The sequence below is a fragment of the Aulonocara sp. 'chitande type north' Nkhata Bay genome, linkage group LG2 (genome assembly GCF_057382095.1).
Source record: "Aulonocara sp. 'chitande type north' Nkhata Bay isolate Kocher_YH1m ecotype deep benthic linkage group LG2, A_spYH_male_GT1.1, whole genome shotgun sequence".
NCBI classification, from domain to species: domain Eukaryota; kingdom Metazoa; phylum Chordata; class Actinopteri; order Cichliformes; family Cichlidae; genus Aulonocara; species Aulonocara sp. 'chitande type north' Nkhata Bay.
Window position 1 is genome coordinate 1,184,589 of NC_141345.1, and position 14,123 is coordinate 1,198,711.

General features: G+C 39.2%; 1 protein-coding gene across 8 annotated transcripts in view; it reads left to right on the top strand.

Moving 5' to 3' along the window:
• enox2 (ecto-NOX disulfide-thiol exchanger 2) overlaps positions 1-14,123 on the top strand; it is a 192,161-nt gene that overhangs the window by 35,754 nt on the left and 142,284 nt on the right. The gene's annotated exons all lie outside the window — the stretch shown is intronic.

Consider the following 14,123-nt stretch of genomic DNA (forward strand, 5'->3'; position numbering starts at 1 on the left):
AGTGAGACTGCTAAGTTCATGACATTGAACATTTAAGTAGAGTACCAGTAGAATAAATTGTCACTGGTCTTGTATGAACTGTGATAACGGGTCTGATATGTAATTTCTGAGTGATTCAAATTCTTTACTTTTATTGGATCTGTTAAACACAGTGACACATTAATTTCACTTTGTGACATGTTCATTACTGCGTGAAATGCTCTCTGAAATGAAATATTGGTGCCACCAAATTATGTGTCCGTGCCACTAATGGGAAAATGTCAGTCGCGGGAGGAGCAAAAAATAGAGCTCTTTGGAAGTTTTGCTTTCAAACGACTCGTTGCCTGATTTAATTGCAGTGTGGTTTACTGCAAAACCTTACTACTTTCAGAATTTGCCAGAGTTTGGAGAGCAGATCTTGCATAAAGTTTATTCATGCCCACACTTTAGACCAGAGGCTGTTGCTTGTCCTTTGTAGTTTTTTTCCTTCTTGTGTTATATGTATTCATGTATTTGTCTATTTTTTTGATAACTGACACCAGTTTTTACAGCTTGAAACTCTGACATTAGTTCAGAGGCTTCATTGCAGTTCTGTACAGCTTCTACTGTATGGAGGCCACATTACTGTCACCAAAAGGATGTTTGTTTGTTTTATGTCAAACTTGCATCATGTAATATTGTGGGTCTCTCAAGTGACATCTTTAATCAAATCCACTTATAAATCATTGCAACCTTAAAATAGAGTCACATCACTGATTCCACTGGTGACAGGACACTCGGGTCATGTTAACACAGCAGTTCCTTTGTTTAATTCTCACATGCTGAGAGGTGTCTCTCTTGGCTGAAGAAGTATTCGCTCTTAGCTGGAAAATTTTCTGTTGCTCACTGCAGGGAAAGCTTTATAAGGAATGAGACTGCAGCAGCAGGACACAGTGACTCTTTTTTTCCTTCTTCCTTTTTTTACGCTGGAATTGTCACAGAGCTGCCTCCCGTTGGTCTCCGTCTCTATGCTTCTGGGCAGTCCTGGTGTAAATTATTTTCCCGAGTATAAATAGGCTGACAGTCTGGCAGGACCAGGTGGTCTAATCTGCCAGTTCAGAGACTTGCTCTCTGCCTAGCAAGGTTGCGTGGCAGTTGTTTGTCCCCACATTAACACAGACCATATTCCCCACAGATGGGCTAGTTGTTGTATAGGGATGCAGCGGTGGCTTCAGAGATATTTGTGAAGTTTTCTCTACTTAAGAGACACCTTATATTTTGTTTATTAAATAGGCATAACGACATGGCTGAAGGAGAACATCATTTGTGTTCACCTAGCTTTTTAGTTTATAGTAAAAAGAAAATGAGCTATTTCATTGAGGTACAGCTGTAAAAGCGAAATGTGTAGGTCTGCTCTCGTGTCCTAAGACCAGGTTTTCTCTTATTCCCTTTTTTCACAGTGCAAACTGCTCCTCATTCATGTCAGATAAACTGAAAAGAAAGTTTGTGAGGCTACTGTACCTGTATCTAGTGTTTGGGAAATTGTTCAAAGAAACAGTTTGAGAGGATTCAATTATATTTCCTTGCACCCAGTGCTTGCCATCTGGAAACAGTATGGCACCTGAATATTGAGCATAACAAGGTTTTCCCTTGGTGACAGTTTTGGAGCAGCAGCAGCAACAACAACCGTCGTTACTGTGTGGTTAGTACAACCTGTCTGCCTCAGTTTCTTTTTCCTTTATGGTATACAGAAATCATTAGATGAATTTCTCCAGTTTGAATCATATTTGGAGTTTTGTAAACTTTTGTGGACTTTTCTTATTATGTGAGACATGCTTTTATGAGGTGAAATGCAATTCTAATACTAATTATCACTTATTTCCCATTTTAACTCAATTCTAATAGGTAGCCATCCCAGTCTAACTTTTGCCTCTGTGTGTGGCCCGTTTCCATCTCCTCTGTCAACACTTTCACCCATTTTCAGTCCCATCAGAAGTGCCAACATGTCACCAGCAGCGCTAAAGTCTAATAGCTATGGGAACATTTTCTCTGACACCTGCAGCAAACACGAAGGCTGCTGGGAGAACAGAGGGAGGTTTATCTGGGATGGCAGGCCTCGCCTCCACTGCCATGCCAATAGAGGCAGCAGCACAGAGCTTGGTGCTTCACAGCCAGATAAGGCCTCCAGACAAAGAAGCGCTGCAGCTAGACCCCACTCACTACAATAGAGAAAAGAAAACAAGATGTATGACTAATAACCCTTGACAGTTTGCTCCACTTAGATGTTATACTTTCAGCCTCTGAATTAGTATTCAGTATTAAAGCTCAAGGTTTTCATTACACAAAACTAAAGTTTCTCATTGTCAGTTTTAGCTAAATTAACATTGTGGATATTGCTAAGTTAGACTTGCTCTCCCAGGCGACTAGGCCAAAAAGGTCCACATAATAACTAGATGTGAAGTATACAATTACTGTGACACTACTGACATATAATGAAGAATCTTTCTTCGTAATAGTCACCTGATTTAGTTTTAAACGTTTGAATGTTGCTTTGTTTTTTACAATAAGAAATCATTAACTCTTCAGTTTACTTTTGTTCAGCAACCCACATCTAACAGAGCCAAAGACACTGTTCTCTTTGGCTCTCTACTACCGCGTAGTGAAGACGATGAATACAGTGATTAAACTCTCTGTATTACAAAATGAATGGAAGTATGGAAGCACGTCACCTACAGGTGATACTATTTTGGTGGCGATATCACTGGGTCATGTCTAACAGTATGCAGTGTATTCTGCATCGTCTTATTTACAGATTTCAATTTCTATTGTCTAAATGCTGGACTGGGGACCAGAAATTAAGTTGAAAGTCTGAATGAGTGACCCTGTGGAAACCAGGAAACAACCCAATGCGCCACAATACCTGCGCCATGTTTTAAAGCTGTCAAAGAATGTTCAGTATTGTTGTTGTGTTGTGTTTTTGTTTATTTGTTTATTAGGCAAGGTTTAATTTGGCCTTTCTGTTGAATGTTTGCACTTTGTGGTGAATCTTCTGCGTTTTTATCTCGTCTTCCTTTATTGAAGATTTGAAAGCTGTTCTCCACTTTGCTGCATGCTGTGAAGGTTTCCCTTTATCATTGAAAGCTTCCTGCAGTTACCACCAATGCCTTTCATGTATGTTTGAGCCATTTCATGGGTTTTTGGTCACAATCTACCATACTCTTGATTTGCAAGCTTATTATTTTGGGAATTTGATTTGTTAATGCAGCCTAAATATGGCCTGCTCGACACAGAAACTGCTTCCAAATGCAAATGCTTCTCCTTGGGTAAGGGGAAAAAACTCTCTAAGCTGTTGAAAAAACAAAACAAACAAACAATGAATAAATAGTGCACACCTTTCAGTGGAACAGCTTCTGACTCAGTCTCCAATTACATATAAGCCCCTGAAAATATGCATCTGTGTACAAAAATGGATATAATTCCACAAAGCTTTATTTATTATTTTTGTTGACGTCACTGAATCAAATTCATTTTCGTCTTGAATCTTTCATTTTAAATCTATTGTGGTGACATACAGGCGTAAAATGATAATAGGGTTAGAAAAGACTGAAAATATTGTGTTGCATAAAGTAAATTGGCCGAAGGACGGTAACATGATTGGACATAGGATGAGCATCCTAGCGTGCTCGATTCTTTCAGAAGGAAAGATGGAAAGGGATTCGCAAGCCTCGCCTGTCTGTTAACGACTGCAATTTAAGATGAACATTTTCAATGTAAAATTGCTTTGAATTTAGGGATTTCATCATCTATAGCACATTTCTTCAAAAATTCAGAAAATCTGGAGAAATCACGTTACACAAGAAGACAAGGCAGAAAACCAATATTGAATGGCCGTGATCTTCAAACCCTCAGGCGGCACTATATTTAAAACAGACACCGTTCTGTAGTGAAAATCACTGCACGGGCTCAGGAATGCTTTTGAAAGCCGTTGTCAGTGAACACAGTGTGTTGCTGTATCCACAAATGTAAGTTAAAGCACTACTATACAAAGAGAGAACCATATGCATTATGAATATAAAGTGACTGACTTTCTTTGAGCCCACATTTTTCACAATGGATTGAGTTAAACTGGAAACCTGTCTTTAGTAATTTCATATTTGATGCAGATAAAAAGAGAAGTTGGACTCAAAGCCAGAATCTATTATGGTGTATAATGGTGCATTAATGTACATGATAACTTGCATTTCTGTGAATGCACCGTTTCTGTAGAAATATCCAAAACTAATAGACACAGGTTTTAGAAATTTAGAAAGTAATAAAGATTTTATTTTCCCCCTACATATCTCTGTGAGTGAGTTTCTTGGTCTTCACCTGTCTAGTCCAGACTAGTCACGTGCTCTTTTTGGCTTTTGATTTTTAAAGTAAGGCAATGAACTGTTGAGCAGTAAAATTCTACATCAAGCAACAATAAAAAAGAAAATACCAAATGTCCTTCAGACAAATATATGCTCTCTTTTTTTTAATATGGTGGCAGCAAAACTTAAAGTTGGAGTAGAGTGATAATGATCATGCCATCCTTCATTAATTACAGAATTGTTTTTTCATTTTGTAGTCTTATAGTTCTTGTGAAAAGATGTAGACATGTTAATATAATTATATTATATAAAAAACACGTTTAAGGTGTCCTGCAAACCTTTTTTTTTTTCCACTGGCCACAAACTTTTTTCGTAATGCAAACCTTATATGACATTCTGGAAAAAGGGTGATCTGTTACCAGCAGCTATTGTTAACGTTTTAATTATATTATGCCTATTCTGCGGTCAGTGGCTTATTGTAAAAAAAATAAAAGGGAGAGAAATTATTAGCTTGCTTTCGTTCAGTGGAAATCTTTTGGCATGGATCTCTATACTCTCCCCAAATCTTTGCTAAAAGCAAAAATAGAAAATAAAGCTCGTTCCTTTTTTTTTTTTTTTTTGCCGTTATTGTTATTTATTGCACGTGTCAGCATAAATGTTTGTGCTTGTCTGGCAAGAAATTAACCCTGTCACATTGGCCCTAGACAATAGCAGGCAGGAATTGCTGATCCTGATGTTGCACTCTGGGAACAGTAAAGTCATTTCGCTCCAGCAGACCACTTAATAGCTTTGGCTGATGCAGAGTTTGGAAATCCATCAGTCAATTGGGCCAGAAGGAGATGAGCAGTCTTCTGAGTGTCAATATGCTCAGTGTTTGAGCAAACAGGTAGCAGGGAAATTTAGTTGCCCTCATTATGAGCTTGAATCATGTAGCGGCATCATATGTTTTATTATTATTATAATTACACAATGACAGCCAAGACAGCCTTGATCTGGCATCATGCTGGGAATAAGGAACACGAGCATCAGGAGAGACAATAGAGTGTTTTCTGTTTAGTCTACCATGGTAGAAAACAATCAGGGCAAGAGCATAACTGTGGGTGATGAGCTAAGCGATTGTGTTTGCTGTGTATTCTTTCACAAGTGAATTTAAGACTTCAGCCTTAAAGGTGGTAGAAACAGACGTTGCATATTAAAACAGTCCAAAAAAAGAGATGAACCAGTGGAGACACACATAGTCACCGACTATAATCGAGCAGCAGAAGGTAAGCTTTCTGTTTCATTTAGCGTTGCAGGTTTGATTGCATCGATGTTGCATTTTATTGCCTGGACTCTTTAGAAGATAGAGAGGATTGCAAGCTTGATTTTCCCGTTCAAGCAGGTTGGAAAATATTTGATTCCATCAGAGATCAGAAAAGCCTGTAAGCAGGAGTTCTGCTGTGCATGTGAAAAACGTAACAGTGTCTTCTTTAACACTATAGGGAGCTGCGTAAAATCTGATAAGCTTCCTCAAGTCATGTCACTTGAGGCAGTGTCGGTTATGTCTACAGGCTGAAAATAAGAAAAAGAAAAAAAAAAGAAACTCTGGGTGTGGAGTTAAAAAGAAATGTGCTTACCAGACCTGCACAGCCCGTTTCTTATCTCTGCTTGAGGCTAGCTGTTGGAGGCTACATTTATAACAACCCAAATCCCTGAATGAATTATCCAAGGTCAGCTTGCATTTCATGGTAATACACCAGATTTGAACTTGGAAAAAATAATGAGCGAACCAATGTGTCTGAATTTTGAGTCTTCATATGTCCAGAGTGCCAGACTGCATGAACGGTTACATGGATCAACACTCATTTTGTTTGGTGATCTCAGTTTAATGGCACTGGAGTTCACTTGGTGGATTTCAGTATAGAAAGAAGGACATAAAACTATCAAACATATATGCAATGAAATAACAGAATCAAAAGCTGGAATTTGCACTGCAAGTTAGGAGAAGCAGTGTTTTTACCTTTCTAGGTTATATAAATAAATCTGTGGGAAGTTGCAGTATGTTGGCCCTGAATATAATTGTCAACAAAATATGTTATCATCAAATAAGAGTATATTATGCTTACGCATTAAGTTTAAATGAATGCAGAGGAAAATCTCCTATAAGGCTCTGACTGATGACAAAAGCAGAATTACTGTAGTTGGCGCCGAGATCACTGCTATTGAAAGTTCTTACTCATTGATGGTAGGTAATCTTGAATCTTAATATAATACACAAACTCCTTGTCTGACTGTTGCTTGTTTCCCTGACCACAAACTCCCCAAAGACTTGGCACCCTAAAGGTTCTTATCAGATATAGTAACCACCTGGGAATGAGCTAATGGACCTAAACCACTATATGAAAGCATCCTGTAACTGTTTTACAACAGTAAAATCTTATTACAATCGTTGCCTACCAGCCACTCAACAGTGGGCTAAAATGACCCACTTTTACTTTACTTATAAACATTACCATTGTGATTAAGTGTGTAAACTTACATTTTTGCAATAACCACAAACAGCCTAAATAATACTGTAGCATGAAAATGTACTAGTAAATATAATTAATGACAAAAACAATCTCTGAGTTAAACAAGGCCACCCTGGTTGAGGCTTTTAATGTGGAGAAAAGGCACAAAACCACAGAATAGCCTGTAATTATAAGTATACTATGTATAAAGTTATTCTTATATGCTTTGTATACTGGAGTCTGATTCTAACTGATGGTTCACAGGTTATTTCTAAAATGTAATCCCTCTTTTGCTTCCAACATAGAGTGTTTTCAATGCACAAAGCCAGAGCTTGCTCATACATTATTGGTTAATATTATCTGGACTTCAAGCAGACTAGAGATCTTTTTCCTTGCCTACAGATTCTGCTCGAGTTCATATGCAGCCATCTTTTTATAGATTATGTTAAAAAATGTCAGAGTTGAGCATGAGCGATTTGTTTGATAGATTAACTGGCAGCGACGGCTGGAATGACTTGTCTGTCTTTACTTCTTAAGATGTGGATTACATTTGCATGTCATAAGTGCTGTTTCTCATTTTAAGGGTAATTTTAAAAAAAGTAAATGATTCATTTTAAATAAATCGAAATGTAAATACTTAATTATTGTAACCCATAGTCCCAGTGGCATGCCGTGCAGCTCTCTTCATCCTATCTCTTCACTTAATGTGCCAGTATGCTGCTCAGTTTTCCTTTAGTTCTAAGCAGCTCATAACTCTTATCAGAGACAGCTTTGGGGTTGAGACAAAGTAATTAGCTGTTGGAAAAGCGCCTGCATTTTGGAGCAGAACAGACCCAGCTTTTTAGCCAAAGGCTGTGGTCTGGTTAGAGAACACAGTGGACTAGCTGAATGAGGATGCCTCTCATAACTGATAGTATTGTTTTAATGCTACAAGTGGGAACCAAATTTGGATCTTTGCTAATTGTGGAATCCTTGCAGTATAAACTGCATCAACAAAGATGAATGTTTTTCATATATTCTTTATTTTAATTCAGACTTCCTCTGTGAAGAAAGGGAGCAGGTATAAACCCAGTCAAAGTGCATTGGTTAAAGTTACACAATGCACACGGAGCTTTCACTGCATGAAAAGTAATGCAGGAGGTGGATTATTATGTCGGTCTTTCCTCTTATAACACTTTAATGTCAATTAATATATGAGAGCTAACAGAATGTAATATCAAACAGCATCCTCCTCAGGGTAATAAGTCATTGGCATTCCCGCCGCAAAGAATTTCCAGTTTATTGGATGAGTTTGTCAAACGTTTTCTAGTTTTAAAGTCTTTTAGATAACCAATTTGCTGTTGTAGGAAGAGATTTCTGTTGACAATTTCATTCTCAGCAGATGCTGTTGACCATTCACAAGCATTTTTCCAAATGATATGAGGTTATTATATAATGCCTGTGAGGTCTTTAACAGAGGCATTCAGATGATGAGTTAAAGACATAAGGATACATCCCTGATGTTGCTGTTTTTGCCGGTCTCATCCTTTCCCCTGGTTACACATGCTTTAGCTTCTGCCTTTCTTTCTTGATTTAAGTGCTTGTGACAAGGAGAGCTGAGCACCATCTAGCCTTTTAAATGCAAGTCTGCTTTTTTGTCTGGTATTTACTTGGAGCTGGTTGAATCAAAACCTCTGCTCTTTTCCACCAGTATCCTGCTACATAGGTTTTTCAGTTAAAGGTACAGTGTGGAAAAATCACCTCTAGATTACCCTTTCCCCCTCCTTTCCCTATTAAAGTTCATGGGCGCTGTTCAGGGCTGGACTGGGACAAAAAATCGGCCCGGGCATTGTGACTAGAGACCGGCCCCCCAGGTATTATAGGAAAAATCATAAAGCCTTTGAATGAAAACAAACGCTGTTGGGACAGTGGTGTACACTGTCTTGTTGGTATATGTATGATTTCTATACGTTGTACATCAGATAAAAACTTTGGTTGTAAGATTCAGATAATTAGACTTTTTAAATGAGAATAAGAAAGAAAAGTATTTCTTTGTGCCCCCCTCTCCCTGTTAATGCCCTACCTGCCCCCCTGTCAACACTTTGCTAGACCCGCCCCTGCACAGTTACCAGCTGTCAGCTGCTTAGAAAAGGATCCTGGTGTTATTTGTCTCTCAGAAACAGTTCATAACTTCCCTTCAACTCATTCATGTCACCTAAAAGGTAAACCTGTTTCTCCATCACCTGTTCAGCTCTGATGGTTCAGTAAGGACATCTCCTGGTTTCATCTTCATGTTTCCCTCTCACCACATATCCAAACCGACATCATGACCAGCAGCTTTACAGCTGTGGCTCCAGCAAACATCAGCTGATACTAGAAATTAATATGAAATACATTCTAACAACAGCTGATCAAGCTTAAACGTGCTGCTGTTGTTTAGCACGACATCCGCTGGTTTCCTCTTTCTGGCACAAAGTGATAAACAAACAAGAGAGACAATCAGCTGATCATTGATCAGTTTCAGGATTGAATGAGAGAAGAAGAGGCAGCTGCAGCGTAAAGACAGAGAAAAACTCCAGCTTTGTGTCTTTTTCATTGTAGCTGAAGTCCGGGACAAACTGTGTTCCTTTTCAGCTCAATACGAAACGCGTGATATTTTCTCTGAATACGAGACGATTCCGTTTTTTAGGGGACGGTTGGCAGCTACTAACTAACCTTATGAATAAAATAAAGTTCACTATCAGTAACATAGCACCACCCAGCTGTATAGAAACCACGTCATGCTAGCTAGCACGCAGTACGAGTTATTGCGACTGACGGTAAAAAGTCAGCACAACGAAAATAAACTCCACCTTTATATCTGACCCAGACAGACTGCAGGTCATGACTTCTTACCTGAAGTTCAGTTCACCTGACACTCGGACCGGCGGCCGCCTCGGGCCTCTGCTCCTGCCTCACCTTTCCCTCATCCACCTGGCCTCTTGTGGCAGCTCCGCCATAGCCACCACCAAACAACTGAATTATTTTTACACATCTGCCAGCATCTGGCCAATCCACCATCTCTCATTGTTTATACTGTTATACAAATAAATAAATGTTTTAAAAAAAATCATCGGCCCACCGGGCCAGTCCAGCTATGGCGCTGTTGAACAAACCCATTTTGGTTCAGACATTACATTTGGACTGTGCACTTTATCGGCTATGACTTGCCAGTGTTTTTTTTTTAATCTAGAATTTAAAAAATGGGTTTGTGTCAGTTAAATATTTCGTTGTATTTTGTGCTTTTACTTCTGTGTCACATCAAAAATGTGGCTGGCACTCATCTGTAGTGAGTGTAGGCTGTCAGTCTGCTGTTCACCTCAGCATGCAGTCGTTATGCTGAGTGAGAGGTCCACGTCTATTTACTCTGGAGGAACCTGTACTTGTAAAGGGGTCTGAAACAAGAGTCAGCTCATCTCTGACCGCAATACAATAGACTAGTTATTAAGAAACCTTAAACCTTTCTGTTGGTATGCTCTCTTTTTGCTGCTGGACTTAAAATGTAGTCATAATGTATTATATTTAACTTTATGAAACTGCATCAGTTTGTTGAAAATTTATAGTAATAAATATTTATTTATATGAGTGCAACTTCTTTTCCCTATTCAATAACATTAAAAAATGACTGACTGTGCCTTTTAAACTGTGTGTTTTTGTAACCAATTGCGTGAACTGCAGTCAAACTCTGTTGAATAAATCACCAGTTGAAAAATAGTTGTAAGGATCTTTTTTTAACAATAAAAGCGTCACGTCTACAGAATGGAGACTAACGGTAATTACAAAGACCTTAGAAACAACACAGCATTGCTCGTCTTTATTTCAACGTCTGGTGTTCAGTCATTTACACTTAATTTTGTTAACAAAATTCCCTTTTGTCATACCTTAATTACCATGATAAAACTAATGGCACACACTTGAGATATCATTCAGAGTTGGTTGTAAAAGAGAAACTAATCCACAAAGTAATAATTTAGCCACCTAAACAGTTGTCTCTACCTCTCCAGTTGATTATTTTTCCCCTTTTTAAATAAATTGGTGCTTTTTTTGGCACTAATAAATTATATCCTGGGCTCACCATTTCTGGAAGAAAATGATTTCCCCAACCTCCTCATTGGCCGTGAATGCAAAGACAGCACGTGTCTGTGGTTGTTAAATAACGCTCGCTGGCTCCCAGCCCACTCGTAAATTATGGAGAGAAAGCCTCTCCCAAGACTGCCTTTAGTGAAACGGTTCAGTCAGTGAGGTTGTTTCCCATAACAACCGGCACAGCTGTCAGTTAACGGAGTTTTGTGGCACAGAGACCAGAGCTTTGTTGACAAATTATGAGAAAGTGTCATTAGTTTCTTTACTCCTCTTTCTACACTTATATATTTGTCTACTGTGGGCGCATTTAACATATGACTGAGCTGAAAATTCAGTCGTTCATGACTGAATATAGTGATAAAAAGTTATGAAAAAATTTATTAATTAACTAAAATGTTTTATTGCAATTGGAGAAAACAATTGCCAAATTAATCCATGAAAAATATCTATTGAGTCTTGTTGGAGCTGCATTCTGCATCATGCCTGCTCATAAACCAACCGTGGTTAAGTAAACTATTCCATAAACAAACAGAGATGCAAAGAACAAGATGCTGGAGTACGCAGAGACAAGAAACGCTTACAGGGAAACAGAAAAATCACATTGTGTTCGTCCTCTGGCTATGTCTGTTAACATTGTGCAATTTTTTTCCTGCTCCCTTTCAAAGATTTCATCCTAAGCCCTGTCTGAATGACAAAAGGCCCACCCCACCTCTAGCCAGTTTTTCCTCTTCGATCGTTGTATTGTGGAGAACAGTGGACGTCCTCTCAGTCGTCTTGTTACCCTGATTTTGCTCTTTCCTCCCTTTCTCCTCCCTCTGGTTGTCTTGCACTTCTTAAGTATTTTAAATCATTTTTAAACTTCTTTTTTTTTTTATTTAAATCCCATTACATGTTAGAAAGTGTATAAAGATGGCTGCAGTGCATACCTGGTGCTTCTCCATTATCATTAAACATTTATGACAAACGAAATGTACAGTCATATCTTCAAGAAGTGCAACCACAGGGCACAGATGAGTGCCATAATGTTTCAGGGTATCCATTTTTAAAATGTATGTTTAGCTGTTTTTACTCACATATTGCTGCACAGCGGTGGTGCCATCTCTTCAACATGTTGTTTCCCTGTGTGTAGGAAGATTTGACAGACTGTCATCTCTTCAGCATGCCAGCAGGGGCTCATTAACAAACAAATACTGCGTACTACATGATTGTTTGCAACAGCGTGGGAACACTTGTGGCTGTATTCTTTAGTATAAAATGCTATTGTCATTTTATGTAGTTAAAAATATGAATAAGATTGATTTTAGAGTATGCACACTGCGACTGTAGAAAGGATGACTGGAACAGCCACATCACTACACACGGCAGTTCTTTTATGCAGTGAATTGCTTTCTGTCCCAAAACCCAGCAGTCACATTTGATAGCTGCCGAGATTTTCCTCGTCATTACTGTAAATCAGCTGTGTAAACCATGATACTGAGTAAGAATCTACTGTTGACTATTAGAAAACCGCATATGTCTTTGCATAAACTCACAGGCTGCTTCATTAACTACTTACCGTGTAAGACAATGCAAATACCATCAAACAGCTCTGCTATAGGTTTGAGTTTATGAAGCATTTTCAGTTGTTGGTGTTATTATTTTATTGAGGTGATAGTGGGTGGTTGTGGTGCACGGTACCGAATTGCATTTAAACGTAGTTTTGTCCGGCCCAAGGACACATTACCTGGCACTTTAGACCAGCGGTCTCCAACCTTTTTTGCGCCACGGACCAGTTTATGCCCGACAATATTTTCACGGACCGGCCTTTAAGGTGTCGCGGATAAATACAACAAAATAAAACTAGTACTGGTACCGAAAAAAGAAGATTTATTCATAACACACGTGAAAAGACCACGAAAACCGAGTAAACAATAAAAGCGATAAAACCCCTGAAAACTATACATTTCACACCTGAGCCTCAACTCTGGCGGCCTGGTACCAAACGACTCACGGACCGGTACCGGTCCGAGGCCCGGGGGTTGGGGACCGCTGCTTTAAACCACTGAAAATTTGTTGCAGACTGAATTTACTTACCTAATAGTATAATTAGAAAAGCTTTTCTTCTACCAAGCCTGTGTGTGGACTGACTGGTGTTTAATTCCTGTGTATTCTGGACACTCTTCTAGTTTCTGAGTTACAACTCCTACCACTGCGAACACTTTGGACTTTACCTTCCACACGTGCTCCAGTTCCCTGGTAGTTCTCTGCTTTGTGGTTTCTTCAGGCTTACTTGTGCTAGTTCAGAGTGAGGCAGAGACTTTAGATATCAGACTCCTCTGGTGTTGAACTACCTCCAAGTTTGGGTTCATCATCTCTACTTTTAAGATAAGACTTAAAACTTTACTTTTTAATCAGTCTTGTAATTAGACCTGTATCAGATGACCTTGAACCAACCTTTATTTATCCTGCCACAGGCTACATCTGCTTGGAGACTTGGCTCAGGGGGTTGGGAATCGCATCTGTAACCGGAAGGTCGCCGGTTCGATCCCTGGGCTCTCTGTCCTGGTTGTTGTGTCCCTGGGCAAGACACTTTACCCTACTTGCCTACTGGTGTTGGCCAGAGGGGCCGATGGCGCGATATGGCAGCCTCGCTTCTGTCAGTCTGCCCCAGGGCAGCTGTGGCTACAACGGTAGCTGCTTCCACCAGTGTGTGAATGTGAGAGTGAATGAATAGTGGCATTGTAAAGCGCTTTGGGTGCCTAGAAAAGCGCTATATAAATGCAATCCATTATTATTATTATTATTATTATTATTATTACCTTTTGTCTAATGTCCAGTCAATGTAAGGGTCCAGTGAAAAACCTTTTTGAGAGCCGCCCTACTTAAATGAACTTTTGCAATCCTACCAGACCACAGAGGTCTAGAAACCAGCTGCTCTTGAAGATTCCAGGCTTAGAAGACACTGGATTTTATTTACTATATTTGTTTGATGATGCAGCACAGTGGCACACTGTTGCCTTAGAGGAAGAAGGCCCTGGGTTCCACTTTACCTTCTCTTTCACCTCGCCCACCAACCAATCGAAAAGATAGCTGCCCTTCCCTAAGCTTGGTTCCTTTGAAGTTCTTTTCCTGTTTAAAAGGACTTCTTCCTTCATACCATCACCAAGTTCTTCCTCATATGATCATAAGTTAGCTGTGGTTTTATCGTTGATATTTTAAGCATGTTAGATTAAATAACTTAGAC